This window comes from Perognathus longimembris, chromosome 16, assembly GCF_023159225.1.
Source record: "Perognathus longimembris pacificus isolate PPM17 chromosome 16, ASM2315922v1, whole genome shotgun sequence".
Taxonomy (NCBI): Eukaryota; Metazoa; Chordata; class Mammalia; order Rodentia; family Heteromyidae; genus Perognathus; species Perognathus longimembris.
In genome coordinates, this window is record NC_063176.1 from 28,979,692 (window position 1) to 28,995,464 (window position 15,773).

The 15,773-nt window shown below is 42.2% G+C and overlaps 1 protein-coding gene across 5 annotated transcripts in view; it reads left to right on the plus strand.

Annotated features, from left to right (window-relative positions):
* The window catches only part of Cracd (capping protein inhibiting regulator of actin dynamics), a 203,682-nt gene that overhangs the window by 100,629 nt on the left and 87,280 nt on the right, over window positions 1-15,773 (plus strand). The window lies entirely within an intron of this gene.

Below are 15,773 nucleotides of genomic sequence, written 5' to 3' on the forward strand. Positions count from 1 at the left end.
TTTGATCCCCAGTACGAAAAAAAGAGAAGACAAAAAAAATACAGTTAAAAAAAGATAGAAAGAAAAAAGAAAGGGAAAGAAAGAGAAAGAAGGAAGAAAGGAAAAGAAAGAGAAAGCAACTAAGCAAGAAAAAAGAAAGAAGAAAAGAGGAAGAGAGAAAGGAGAAAGAAAAAGGGAGGAAGGAATGAAGAAGGTATAAAGGAAGACACCTTTACTGAGACAAAATACATATAATATACCATAAGATTACCTTTATTAAGTGCAATTAAGGGTATTTGAAGCTGAGCAATCATTATCAATAATTTTATTATTAAATAATGATGTTAAAATAAGAATCTGTGAATTTAAAGAAAAGGCATAACAGACAGAGTTTGAAGCCAAACTCTTGCCATTTTTTTGTGCACCTTATAACTTTTAAGCAATCTCCAGCTATTTTTCTATGGAGCAATGAGCGTGTTGTGTGTATCTCATTCTAATATTGTGCATCTGTGTGCAGAGATGGCTCTGTCTCTTTAGCGGTATGCTGAGGTGTGCTGTGCTCACTGCTGTTCCACATGAAATTATTTGAGCGAAGAAAATAACTTCATGGGTGGAGTGTGGTGTGGTGCTCTTTCTGTATGAGCTTCCTCAAACTCTGGGTCCTTCGTAGCTGATAGATGTTTTTTACTTCTGTGTGATCACATGTGAAAACAGTAATTCATAAAGCTGCCATGTCCTGACATGATGCTGGGCTCTCAACTGATGGCAGATTTGAGCTGGGTGGTTGTGGTTGAGTGGGAGAGCACAGAGGTCATGCCCACACAGCAAGCATGAGGCACTCAGCTCAAACCCCAGTACTGGGGGAAAAAGAGTGAACAAGAAAAAAACAGCCCATGGATAAATAGACAATTGATGTGAATACATTCACCAATGTTTTATAAATACTCAAAACAGGCTGGAAATATGGCTTAGTGGTAGAGTGCTTGTCTAGCATGTATGAAGCCCTGATTTCTATTCCTAAGTACCACATAAATAGAAAAGGCCAGAGGTGGAGCTGTGGCTCAAATGTTAGAGTGCTAGCCTTCAGCAAAAGAAGCTCAGAGACAGTGCCCTAGCGCTGAGTTCAAGCCCCAGGACTGGCAAAACAAAACAAAAATAGCCAAAATGTGTTTTGAAAAAAGGAAAATATTCAAGGAGATATGAATGAAAACATATTGAGACTCAATTGAGGAACACATTTAAAAGTTGGTAATGTTAAGTGCAATGAAGGATTTGGGAAAGTGAGTCTGTAATTGACCAACCTTTATAAAGAAGCTAATTGGGTAGCATTTGTTAAGACTTAACATTTGTATCCTTTTTGGGAAAAAAAGTTATTTTTTCCTGTGCCAGTCCTGGAGCTTGATCACAGAACCTGCATTCTGTCCTTGAACTTTTTTACTCAAGGCTATTGCTCTACCACTTGAGAGACAGCTTCACTTCTGGCCTTTTGGTGGTTAATTGGAGATAAGTATCTCTCAGACTTTCCTGCCTGGGCTAGCGTTGAACTTTAATTCTTAGATCTCAGACTACTGAGTAGCTAGGATTACAAGTGTGAGCCACTGATGTGTGGTTTGCATTCTGTTTAATTAAGGAATAAAATTTTGAGAGTTGTGCAGAAATAATAATAAGTACAAAAATATGTATGCAGCCGAACCTGGGCATGCCTGCAGTCTTTGCCCAGTAGGAGGCTGAGCCAGGAGGATTACTTGAGACCAGGAGTTTGATCCCCTCTTTTAAAAAGTTGAACAAATTAAAACATGTCTGTGCCTCTCTATGGTAGTTGTGTTTAACAGTAAGCACTTGCTCTGCAGGGGACCTGGCTAGATAAATCATAGACCCCATGGATCCAAAGAAGGTAAGGTTAGACCTTCAGTTTCTGTGACAAATACCTTAGAAAAACAAGAAGGAAGCTTTATTTTGGCTCCTGGTTTCAGAGGTTTCTGTCATCATGGTGTGACAAAACAGAGCAATTCACAATGTGGCAGCCAGGAAGCAGAGAAAGAATACCTGCAGGAGGAGACTTCCTCCTTTCCCTTTGTTCTCCAGGCCCCTAGCTTATTGGGTGGAGTTGCCTACACTCAGAGCAAGTCTCTGCACGCCTTAGACAAACCTCTCTGGAAAGTCCTCACAGATACACCCAGGAGATGGCTTTACTTATTTCCTATGCACGTTGTAATTCTGTCAGATTAACTATCAAGATTAACTAATCCAACTACTGGCTAGTAGAAAGGAATGTTCAATTGAATGATCTGTTAAAATAAATGCTTAGGGGATTAAAAAAAAAAGAAAAAACAGGTTAATTTGACTATCAAATATAGTCACATTTAGGGGCAAAATTGACAGACTATCTAGAATCAGACAACTTTCTTTTCCATGTCTAATTTCTTGCCATACACCATTTGGGTAGTTCACAATATATCATAGACTAGGTGGCTTACAAACAACAGAAATTCGTTTCTCTCACTTCTGGAGGCTGGGAAGTTGAAGGTGAAAATGCTGGCCAATTCAGAACCTCTCTTCCCCATAGAGGACCCCTGATCACTGTAACCTCATGTGATGTAGGGGGCATGGATCTCATTGTGACCTCTTTAAAGGGCACTAATCCCACTCATGGGAGTCACACTCTCATGTTTTAATCACCTACATTGGTTCCTCCTCCTCCTCCTCCTCCTCCTCCTCCTCCTCCTCCTCCTCCTCCTCCTCCTCCTCCTCCTCCTCCTCCCCCTCCCCCTCCCCCTCCTCCTCCTCCCCCTCCTCCTCCCCCTCCCCCTCCTCCTCCTCCTTCTTCCTCTCTCTCTCTCTCTCTCTCTCTCTCTCTCTCTCTCTCTCTCTCTCTCTTTTGTCAGTTGTGGGGCTTAAACTCAGGGCCTGGGAATTGTCCCTGAGCTTTTTCACTCAAGGTTAGTGGTTAGTGCTATACCACTTTGAGCCACAAGCAACACTTATGGTTTTCTGGCTAATTGGAGAGAAGAGTCTCACCAACTTGCCTGCTCAAGCTGGCTTCAAGCCGTGATCCCCAGATCTCAGCCTCCCCAGATCTCAGCCTCCCCAGATCTCAGCCTCCTGAGTAGGATTACAGGTGTGAGCCACCAGTGCCTGGCCAGTTCCACTTCTTAATACCATTATTTGGAGATTGGAATTTTATTTATTATTATTATTATTTATTTATTTTGGTGGCCAGTCCTGGGGCTTGGACTCAGGGCCTGAGCACTGTCCCTGGCTTCTTCCCGCTCAAGGCTAGCACTCTGCCACTTGAGCCACAGCGCCACTTCTGGCCGTTTTCTGTATATGCGGTGCTGGGGAATTGAACCCAGGGCCTCATGTATACGAGGCAAGCACTCTTGCCACTAGGCCATATCCCCAGCCCTGGAGATTGGAATTTGAATAACAACATATAAACATTCAGTCTACTGAACTGGGGTGCATAATTGAATTAGTGATTCATCATAGTACATCTCTTTATTTAATGTTTTGCTTTACTTTGTCTTTCTGTGTGGCTGATCTTGCCCTCTAGACCCTCTTTCTATCCATCTCTTTCACAATATCTCACCTATATGGAAGTATAGAATATATTTAGTTTGATAGACTAATGGAAGCTAGTCATCTGACTGGCATATATTTTTTAATTCAAGGGCTTTGCTCACCATGTGGCATTACTATCTTCTGTCTTGTGGTACTGAGGTTAGAGATCTATGAGGGCCGAATGCACTATTGACTAGTGGCAGGATTGACTAACATAAATGGCACTCAAGGATCTTCTCTTTTACCTTGTGTCATTTTCTTAGGAGAAGTGAGGACCATTTCCAAGTTTCCCAGAATTGCCACATGATAAATAGCTGCTGGGTAAATTACTTCACTCTTAAGGATGAGAACAAAGCAAGTGACAGACCTGGCTGTCCCGATTTTCTTTCCTTGCCTCGGTCCCCTGGCAGGAGCCACCTTGTACTTGACTCAGCCCCAGCTCCTCCACAGCCTGTGACTGTGGGTGAGTCATAACACCCTTGCTGACCTTCCTTTGTCCATCTGTGGAAGGCAGAGGAGTTGTCACCCAGGGATGTCTAGCAGTCTCTCCGGCCTCTGGAATGGAAGGCCCTCCTCAGCAAGCCCAAAGCATTCTTGTGGCAAGAAGGGGGCTACAGACGTAATCGCTGTCTTCTCTCTTCCCTCAACCAGATTTTCTGCCCAGGTAGGTGGTGGGGAGTAGGCTTCTGTCCTTTCTCTTCAGCCTCTGCTTTCTTCTGTGTGTGTCTGCCTGGTAAATGTGCGAGTAAATGCTATAATTACAACCCTCTGACAACTCTGTAATTTAATTGTGATTCACTCGCAGCATCTCTTGAGGAACAGTATGTGCATTGAGGAAGGAGCTGTCCCCATCCATCTGCTGAACTGAATCACAGGCCCAGCCACTGTGGGACCCTCTGATCTATTCCAGGCCAAACCTAGGCATATGCTCCGTGTGTGTGTGTGTGTGTGTGTGTGTGTGTGTGTGTGTGTGTGTGTGTGTGTCTCATGTGTTGTAGTCTGTGTGGTACATACCTCTGTGTGATGACTTTTTGGTTGTATAAAGGCAAAATTTATAGTGTTCGGAGTGAAGCATCATTTAAATTGGCCATTATATAGATAAGAAAATGATCCTGGAGCTGGGAATATGGCCTAGTGGTAGAGTGCTCGCCTCAAATGCATGAAGCCCTCGGTTCGATTTCTCAGCACCACATATACAGAAAAAGCCAGAAGAGGCGCTGTGGCTCAAGTGGTAGAGTGCTAGCCTTGAGCAAAAAGAAGCCAGGGACAGTGCTTAGACCCTGAGTCCAAGACCTAGGACTGGCAAAACAAAAAACAAAAACAAAAAACAAAACTACTACAGAAAATGATTCTGAAGTGGAAGGGCTCTTGGATTTACTTTCTGTAACCACCTAAGCTATGTCCTTTCAGAGGTAGTCCCTGCTGACCTGGGCTTGAGTTCTGGCATCACTGGCTGGGGATTATTAGACACTTGTCACTTATCAGATGTTGTATCAATTTCCTTGGGTGGCCATACAAAGTCCCACACACCGGTGGCTTAAAGGACAGAGATGGATTGTGTCACAGGTGTCTGGGCTTTCAGTCAGAAATCAAGGTGTTGGAAGGGTCAGCCATTGGGAGTGCTATGAGGAAGAATCCAGTCCTTCTAGAGCTCCTGGTAGCTCCGAGTATTTCTTGGCCTGGGTATGCTGTGCTCGTTGTGTCTTTACTATGGCTACCTCCCTGTGTCTCTTAGTCTAAGCTTTCTTTATATGATCCTTATGACCACATTTTTGGCATGATGACTTTGGTAATGAAGTGACATTCAGAGGTATGGGGTGTAAGAGTCTGACATGGCTTCTTTGGAGGGGAACAGAGGGGAAACAAAACCTATCCCATAACAGATGTGAACTTGAACACTCAGAAGTTTTCTTCTGAAAGATAGAAATACTGTGTGCCCTGCAAAGCTCTTGGATGAATGCAGGCAGAATCTCATAATACTATTTGGTAATAATATTGCTTCTTTAATTTACTTTGGGCCGTGACACCAAGCAATGAATTTGCCATCTTTCCTGATATTTGTCCAAGTAGCTTCAGCAGAGCCTGGATCAGCCTGTTGACTGCACTTGCCCTGAACACCACTTCCTGACAGAGGTATTATTAAAGGATCCATAGTGGGTCACCTCAAATCCTTCTGCATGGCAGGTGAATTGAAGGTGGAACTCATGTAATTCAATTTGACCATAGGGGTCCCTCCTCCCACCACAGTTTCTAACCCATGTCACACAGGGATTTGAAGATAATTCAAGAAGCTCCTGATAACAGGAACCCTTCTTGTGAAGATTCAGAGGGCTAGAACACAATTAATTACAAAACAAATGTAGAAATTGTATCTAAGACTAAAGAGATAAAAGGAAAGGAGATATCTTGATGTAATGGAAACAACAGTGAACTAGATTTGGGGAAACAACAACAGATTCTGGTCAACTAATTAATTTGGACAAATAGATCCATTTTTCTGTTTACAGTGCATGGTGGGTATTGGTTCATTGTGTGATCTGTCTAGTACTTTTTAGCTTGAAATCCTGAGGTCTTAGGATTTCCAGTTTATAAGAAAATGGTATCCAGAGAGCAATAACGTAGGTCAGCGGTCAGATGTACAACATTGTAATAGGTGTTGCTAAGAGATTTGAGGAAATTTAACTGACCACTTGGTACAATGAGGCTAGCACAGTGATGTCACTGCAGGGAAGCAATATGAGGACACTGCCTGAGAACATTTATTGAAAGACATACAAGAAAAAAGATAAAGAGAGATATTTGACTGAAAGAAATGGGGAGTAAGCACCCAGATGCCAACCTACAGGCATAAGCAGGGCCCTGGCTGGGGTTGGGGGCTAGTAGGAGAATTTCTTACAGTTTTACACTTTGATCAGCAGCTGCCCCTGTGCCCTTTCCCTAGTCAAGGGTAGTGCTGCAGACAGATACTTACTTCCTGCCTCCACTGGTGCACACTGTCCTAAACATACAAGAAAAGACCAGCAGGCGAAAGTGCTTTGCTTTCTGGGAGATGAACACAGGGGTCTAATTAGAAGGACGTGGGCTTTCCAGGTTTGCTGTTAATGGCCAACTCTTGGCCCTTCGTAAATAAGCTCTGAGTGTCACTTTGCTCACTGAGGAATGTCACAGTGGGTTTTAGTTGGCACGCATTAAGGCTAAGTCATTATTATTTGAAGGGCTCAGCCTGCTGGGGCCTATTGGAAGAAATCTCACTGTGTACTTCTCTGTGTGCACAGTGAATAATACAAGATGTTGATTTCAAGGACTCTGGAAGGAAAATGAGCTAATAAATTCATTGGACTGGAACATTTTTTTTTTATTTTTACCAACCTGGATTTTGATAGTTTCCACATTTGTTTTGTAGTTGACTGTGGTCTAGCCTGCTGAATCTTCACAACTTGCATTAGGACCCTTGGAGAAGGGACTAGGTTGGTTGTAAAGCATGATCATTTGGTTATGAAATGCTGATGAGAAATTATGTGTATGATAGTGAGAGACCAGGGCTATATATCATATTTTGGACACAATGGAATGAAGAATCCATTTTGCTACAGGAACACAATGTCTGGTAGCTTGCCTGGAGGAGCTGAGGGAAACTTCTGAAAGGATTGTAGCATTTTAGCTGGCTCTTGAGAGACAGGTAGAAAATAGAAACTCACAAGACAGAGGAAGGGAAGATATTCCAGGCAGAGATGTAACCATGGACCAAGAAGAAAGGAAGGGGGCTTGGGAGTCTTCAGATTCTGGCCAGTCACCAGTCCACTGGTGCTGTAGGTCTGTGGTGATCAAATTCCAGAGAACTGGTAGGTTAGGCTAGATAGGGAAAGATTTTAAATACAGGGCCAGGCCATCAAATTAAATCTGATCCTGTAGATAAGAGGAGACAAGCAATTTTCAGTTGTTGTTTTGTTGGTTTTGTGCCAGTTTGGGGGCTTGAACTCAGAGCCCAGGCTCTGTCCTTGAGATACTTTTGCTCAAGGCTGTCTTTTTTTTTTTTTTTTTTTTTTTTTTTTTTGGCCAGTCCTGGGCCTTGGACTCAGGGCCTGAGCACTGTCCCTGGCTTCTTCCCGCTCAAGGCTAGCACTCTGCCACTTGAGCCACAGCGCCGCTTCTGGCCGTTTTCTGTATATGTGGTGCTGGGGAATCGAACCTAGGGCCTCGTGTATCCGAGGCAGGCACTCTTGCCACTAGGCTATATCCCCAGCCCCTCAAGGCTGTCTTAAACCACAACTTAAACTTAAACCACAACTCCACTTCCAACTCTTGGTAATTTTAGTGGAGATAAGATTCTTACAGACTTTCTGCTCTACATCACTGGCCATAAAAGAAATGCAAATTAAAACAACATTGAGATTCCATCTCACCCCAGTAAGAATGGTCTATATCAAGAAAACTAACAATAACAACTGTTGGAGGGGATGTGGCCAAAAGGGAACCCTACTTCATTGTTGGTGGGAATGTAAACTGGTTCAGCCACTCTGGAAAGGGGTATGGAGATTCCTCAGAAGGCTAAACATAGAGCTCCCCTATGACCCAGCAGGCCCACTTTTGGGCATCTACCCAAAAGACCACAAACAAGAACACACTAAAGCCACCAGCACAACAATGTTCATCTCAGCACAATTTGTCATAGCTAAAATATGGAACCAACCCAGATGTCCCTCAGTAAACGAATGGATCAGGAAAATGTGGTACATATATACAATGGAATTTTATGCCTCTATCAGAAAGAATGACATTGCCCCATTTGTAAGGAAATGGAAGGACTTGGAAAAAATTATACTAAGTGAAGTGAGCCAGACCCAAAGAAACATGGATTCTGTGGTCTCCCTCATAGGGAATAATTAGCACAGGTTTAGGCTAGTCACAGCAGAAGATCACAAGAGCCTAATAGCTATGGCCCTATGAATGCATAAGATAATGCTAAGTGAAATGAACTCCATGTTACAGAAACGAGTGATATATCACTGTTGTAATTCCTTTCAACATGCCATGTGCAACCATAGCTTCTATTGTTGATGATCCTCTTGTATCCCCTTCCTGTGGTTGAACCTGCACTACTACTGTATCTTATCTGAGTATATTGGAAACTGTATTCGAATTAGGAAAGTGAAAGGGAATACCAAAATCGAGAGACACAGAATAAAAAGACAAATGACTACAAAAGCAATACTTGCAAAACTGTTTGGTGTAAACCAACTGAACAACTCATGGGGGTTGAGGGAAAGGGGGAGGGGGAGGGGGGAATGAGGGAGGAGGTAACAAACAGTACAAGAAATGTATCCAATGCCTAACATATGAAACTGTAACCTCTCTGTACATCACTTTGACAATAAATAAGAAAAAAAAAAAAAGATTGTTACAGACTTTCCTCACTGGGCTGGTTTCAAACCACCATATTCAGATCTCAGTCACCTGAGTAGGTAGGGATTACAGATGTGACCCACTACTGGTGCCTGGCAGGAATGGTTTTCAAGCATGATCAGATCTTCTTCTTTGACTAACCACCCAGCAGCTAAACAGAGTGTGAATGGAAAAGGGCAAGACTGCAGTCAGGAAAATACATTGGGACATAACTGCAAAGTCACAAGGACAGTGTGGCCACCATATGTGTTTGTTATAAGGCAGAAAGGAAGGCAGTATAGTACTTTCTTATAAGTGGATAGTAAGTATCTAAAGAGAATTCATATAAAACTAAGATCAGTGATATCTCAGGGGGCCAGAATTGGCACGAGGGATAGTGTGGGAATTCACTTTATACCTTTTTACTTTTAAACTTTTTCATCTATAGGAATTATTATCTACTGAAATACTAAATGGAGACAGAAAGACTGTGAAAACAGCAAACGAAACGAAACTGCAAGTGAATCTTGTAATGCCCCAGTAAAAGCTCTCCAGTAGAGATTTCTGCAGAAGTTGATGTATCAACATGGACTAAGTTGATGTGTCTTTAAGTCTCTACCACTTTGACACTTCCAATTTTCTGGTAGTTAATTGGAGATACGAGTCTCAGGGACTTTCCTGCCTGGACTGGCTTTGAACTGCATTCCTCAGATCTCAGCCTCCTGAATAGCTAGGTTTACAGGAGTGTAATTACAGGAACCTATTGTTGTTGTTAAATTTATACCACAATGATCGAGTCACCTACAGTCTGGATTTTGCTGATTGTAACCTGTGGCATGGTTTTTATATTCCCTATCACTGTATTTCTTGTAAATTGATAGAGATTGAGGTGCTTTTAGATATAGATTAGATTTTCTTGAAGCCTACATCATAGTTGGGGTGTGTTCTTCCATCAGAGGCAGATTGCACCAGCTTGCCTCATTTTTTAAAGCATTTTATTTTTAACATCTCAATCATTGCCCCATTTGGGGCATGCATGTGGTCCCACTTTGCTTCCTCCTGTTGGCTCGCTAGCTGTCCCAACTACATGTATTGAATGTCTTCTCTCTTCTGACTTCAGATGCCATTTTTATCCTATGTCAAATTCCCAGTATATTTGCTCTAGTGTCTGAGCTTTGTATTCTACCCCAATGATCTATCTAGTCATGTAGTTGTTTTTCCTTTATTGATATTAAGTAACCGTATACATTTATATTGCTTTAATTATTGGGAATCTATGGAGTATCGCGATGTCTGATAGGGCTAGTTTTCCTTTTAGTCTTCTTTTTCAGATCTTTCCTCACTGTTCTTTGATTGAAATTTTATTTTCCTTCAAGGTTAAGACAAATGACATCTTATTGTTTATTTTGTGGTACTAAGGATTGAATCCAGGAGCTCCTAGATGCTGCTCAAACATTATTCTACCCAAGCCATACTCCAGCCCCAGACTGACATCTTTAGGATCTCAAATTTTTCTAAGGCCAGATGTCCTTTCCCATTTGACCACTTGTCATTTACTTGTTTTTTGCTGATTTGTTGGTTTATTTTTATTTATGTAGAGACAGAGTTTTGCGGTGTCACCCGGGCTTGTCTTGGTGAATTCCTAGACTTACTCTATCCTCCCACCTAAGATCTCCACATGCTAGAACTATAGGCATGCATAACTACATCTGGCCGTGAAGTTTTCTGCGTATATTTCTTCACATTATTTCTGTGTTTATTCCTAGGAATGTTATCGTGTTGGCTGGTATTACACTTGAGGTCCACTCATTCATCGTGTCTTCTTTATCGTGTCTTGTGTTTATGAAAGTTTTCAATCTGCACTTCCTCAAACTTACTAATGTCTTCTGTTGTAGTTGCTTTCCAGTTGACTTTATTGGTATTTTTCTTTTTCATATTATCTGCAAGCAGTGATGAGTTACCCATGCTGGTCTATTTTTTTAATCCAACTAATTTCTTTCTTTTTTGGGGCCTAAACCATCTACTTAATCCTGATTCAGATATGTGTTTTTTTTTCTTCTACCTTTGCTAGTTGTAGCTTGCCACAAATCTATTCTTGGCTTAAACTCAGCCCCCCAGGGCTCTGCTGCTCCTGGCAGGGGGTGGTCTGGCCATCTCCCTCACTGTGGAGTTAGCAGCCAGCTGTCCTCAGCATCAGATCTGGAGAGGGCTAGGGGTCACAGGCCACCAGTTCCATCAGTATTTCCTAGAGTTCTTCACACCCTGATCCCTATCAGGAAATTAAATAAATAACTCTTTATGGTCAATCTTCTCTCCAAATGGTAACATTCTGAAGCTCCCTCTATGTCTTCCTCATATTGGTCCTTTTCTCCTTTGTTTGTTTATTTTGAAAAAGGATCTCCTTTGTTGCCCAGGCTGGTCTCAAAGTCCTGGACTTTAGCCAGCCTCTTGCCTCAATCTCCCAAGTGCTGAGACTGCAAGAGTATACCACCATGCTCAGCATTTATCTTTTATCTCTTGTCTCCTTATCCCTTTTGCTCCCTAAATTCTTCACTTCGCATCTATGTTTTATTTATTTCTATTTCTCTTTCATCTTTCTCTCTCCCCAAATATCCATTTTTTTCCTGTGTGTTATATTTTCTTTGGAGGTCTTGGGATGATTAAAATGCTTCTTAGAAAGAAAAAAAAATCAGTAAGCATTGATTGGCAATGCTTGATTAGGTAGAAATACTTAAGACTTGTTTTAGAGTCATCATTGTGATTCGGAGACAGAAAAGACAAGTTAGTATGGCTGAAGTAGCATGTCCATCTACCTGATGTCTTCTTGGACTCTCAGGAAGTATGGCATGATCAGACCATTAAAAGTGATGAGACCATTCTGAGATATTATTATATAATGCAAGGAAGCCTCTGTGGTTAGATGGAGCTCTCTTTGGAAACCCCATTATGACTTGGGAAGCAAGTGATGTGACTGCGTTTAAGCTCTTCCCTTGCCCATTTATATACACTGCTCAGTGTCACCGAAAATGAATTTAGTTGTGAATTGAGCCTTGAAAGTGAAATATAGGAGGACTGGGAATGCGGCTTAGTGGTAGAGTGCTTGCCTAGCATATGAAGCCCTGGGTTTGATTCCTCAGTACCACATAAACAGAAAAAGCCAGAAGTAGAGCTATGGCTCAAGGGTAGAGTGCTAGCTAGCACTGAACAAAAGAAGTTCAGGGACAGTGCCCAGGCCCTGAGTTCAAGCGCCAGGACTGGCAAAAAAAAAAAAGTGAAATACTGGGATTTATGAGAGCATTCAATGTGAAATGGCAAAATGTGAAGCTATGAGAAGCAGGCCTTTATCCAGATGCAACCATGTTGGGTTCTCTACCAATGTTGGAACCCTGATTTTTGTTTGCTGGTCCTGGGGCTTGAACTCTGGTCTTCAGTACTGTCCCTAAGCTTCTTTTACTAAAGGTTAGTACTCTACCACCTGAGGTGTAGCTCCAGTTCTGGCTTTTTCTGTGATTAGTAAGAGTCACACGGACTTTCCTGCTTGGGCTGGCTTCAAACTATCATTCTCAATTCTTAGCCTCCTGGAGTAGCTACCATTACAGATGTGGGCTACTGGCACATGGCTGGAATACTGTTGGGGCCAGGGGTTATTGTTTTGGTTTGTTTTTTTGGTTGGTCCTAGGGCTTGAACTCCGGGCCTTGGTGCTGTCCTGGGAGCCAAAAGTTGCTTTGTGATGACCTTATGAAAAATAAAACCTGGGCTGGAAGGGTATGGCTCAGGTAACAAAGTGCTTGCCTAACAAGCACAAGACCTGAGTTCAAATCCTAGCACAGAAAAAACAAGCAAACAGATTTTAGAGCAGAGGTCAGTCACTTTGGTAAATAGCCTGATAATGAATACTTTAGGCTTTGTGGACCACATGGACACTGCTACAATGACTCGACTCTGCTTTGCAGTGCAAAAATAGCCATAAGTTAGTTAAACAAATGGATGTATCTGTGTTCTAATAAAACTTTATTTACAAAAAAATGTAGATCAGACCTTGTTTTAGAAAATTATAAGAGAGAGATATGAATGAATCTTTTCCTGTGACCAGTGACAAGTATGTTGTATTCCATACATATAACTACCTTGTAGACTGTAGCTGATTGTTTTGGTGTTTTTTTTTTTTTTAAGGACACAGTCTGCCTAGTCACCTTCTCTCTTTTTTGTTTCATCTTCCTTTTCCAACTTGCCCTCCACCTCTTAGGAGCTACTTATCCTCCAACTGGTCTAGTAGTAAAATGAATTGTGTGTGTGTATGTGTGCCAGTTCTTATGCTTGAATTTGGGGCCTGGGCACTTTCCCTGAGCATTTTTGCTCAAGGCTAGAAATCTACCACTTGAACCATGGACTCTACTTCCAGATTTTTCTTTTTTTTTTTTTTTTTTTTTGGCCAGTCCTGGGCCTTGGACTCACGGCCTGAGCACTGTCCCTGGCTTCTTCCCGCTCAAGGCTAGTACTCTGCCACTTGAGCCACAGCACCGCTTCTGGCCGTTTTCTGTATATGTGGTGCTGGGGAATCAAACCTAGGGCCTCGTGTATCCGAGGCAGGCACTCTTGCCACTAGGCTATATCCCCAGCCCTACTTCCAGATTTTTCTGAGTACTTAACTAGAGATAGGAGTCTGCCCAGATTGGCTTCAAACCTTGATCCTCAGATCTCAGCTTCTTGATTAGCTAAGATTACAAATATGGACAATCAGCACCTGCTAACACCAGTTGTTGTTGTTGTTGTTGTTGTTGTTGTTATTAAGCAAGAAATATAGAAGGAGTATCTTGCCAACTTTGTTACATGTTTTGCTTTAACTCTACATCCAGTTTCAGGTCTTGTAGCCCTACCCAATGTCTGCCTTGGAGTCTCCTGGTACTCACTTCTCTAAGACCGGGTCTCCTTTGTCCTCCTATGTCCTTTCAGTGACTATGCTAGAAATGACATTAAAGTCTGAATAAATTGCTCTGATTTTTATTACTAAGTACCTACTCTGTGCCAGCTGCTGGTATATGTTCACAAATGAAAGCACAAGAAGCTGGGCCTGATGGTACAGTCCTGTAATCCAGCTACTTAGCAAGTGGAGGTAGGCGGATCATGATGCCAAGCCAGCTTTGGCAATGGTGTGAGACTCTATTTGAAAAACTGAAAGGACTAGAGTGTGACTCAAGGGGTAGAGTGCTTACTTAGCATGTATGAGGCGCTGAGTTCATTCCCCAATAACACACGCACATATACACACACACAGTGTTACCCTTTAGCAGAAAGAAACAAGACTTCACATAGAAAAGAATTCAATCACAGACAATACTTTTTGTGGTGGTATTGGGGTTTGAACTCAGGGCCTTGTGCTTGTTAGGCAGACATCCTACTACATGTACTATGTCCCCATAGCCCATATGGTTTAACTGATACTTGAATAACTGTGGTTTAGTAGAAATTATATTAAATGATGATGAAATGTTACAATGTGAGATTCAGGCATTAGGTTGTGGAAGAATGTGTTTACAGACACTATGTGCTGAGCCTTGAAGGCCACAAAGAAAGAGGAAGAACATTCCAGTTGAGGGTAGTAAGATGCCCAAGGAGCTAGTGCTTGTTGGAAGGGGATGGAGAGGTCAGGCAGGTGAAGTTTGCAGACTGAGGCAGACCTGGGAAGCCACACAGAAGCTGTGGAGTTAGCCAGAGCGCAGTGGGGAACATCTGGTGGATTTTGTGTGACTTAGTGGAAAATATGTTGTAATAGAAGAAGAGCGGACTTACAAACCAAAAGTTCAAGCTTCCTGTTTCAACCCTATCACTTATTAACTATGAGAGCTGGGAGTCATCACTGAACATCTTTGACCTTCAGTTTTCTTATCTGTCAAGTGACAAGTAAAGATGTCCTGAGACAGAGTAAGAGAGAAGACATGAAAAGTGGTTTCAAAATCTTTAGCTTTTTTAAAAAAGTAATGTTTATTGTTCTTATTAAGGTGATGTACAGAGGGGTTACCATGTCCTAAGTTGGGTGATGAGTACATTTCTGCAATGTTCTATAGCTTAGGTTTCTACATTGCCAGGACTGCAGTGACAGTGTAGTGGAGACGCAGGAAGCTGACATTCACAGATGTAGAGGCTGTACAGTGACAGACTACACCTGCATGTTTGTGTCCCTCCACTATTCCTATGTGGAACTTAAACTCCAAGGCTATGGATTTGGAAGGTGAGGCCTTTCAGATGGGACTAAGTCACCAATGCTCCACTCTCATGAATAGAGTTCATGCTCTTATAAAGGCATTAGAGGACTCTGTCTAGGTCCTTTTGTTTCTATCTCCTCCTCCATGAAAAGAAGTTTGTCCCCTTCATACCTTTCCACTATGGATGGATACAGCAAGAAGATGCCATCTGTGGAGAAGGAGCTCATGGACACCAAATATTGTGGCACCTAGATTGTGAACTGGAAATTCCAGATTATGTTAAATGCAGTTAATTGTTAAAAAGTGCAACATAGTCTCTAGAGCTGTAAGAAACAGAACAGATTTTTTTTTTTTTTTTGCCCAGTTGTAAGCCTTGAACCTGGGGCCTGGCCTTCCTTCGCTTCTTTTGCTCAAGGCTAGTGCTCTACTACTTTGAGTCATAGATCCACGTCCAGTTTCCTGGTGGTTAAGTGGAGATAAGATCATGGACTGTTCTGCTGGGGCTGACTTTGGACTGTGATCTTCAGATCTCAGCCTCCTGAGTAGCTATGTTTACAGGTGTGAGCCATTAGCACCCAGCTTAGAAACAAATTTTCATTGTACATTACCCAGACTGAGGCATTTTGTTACAGCAGCCCATGTAAACG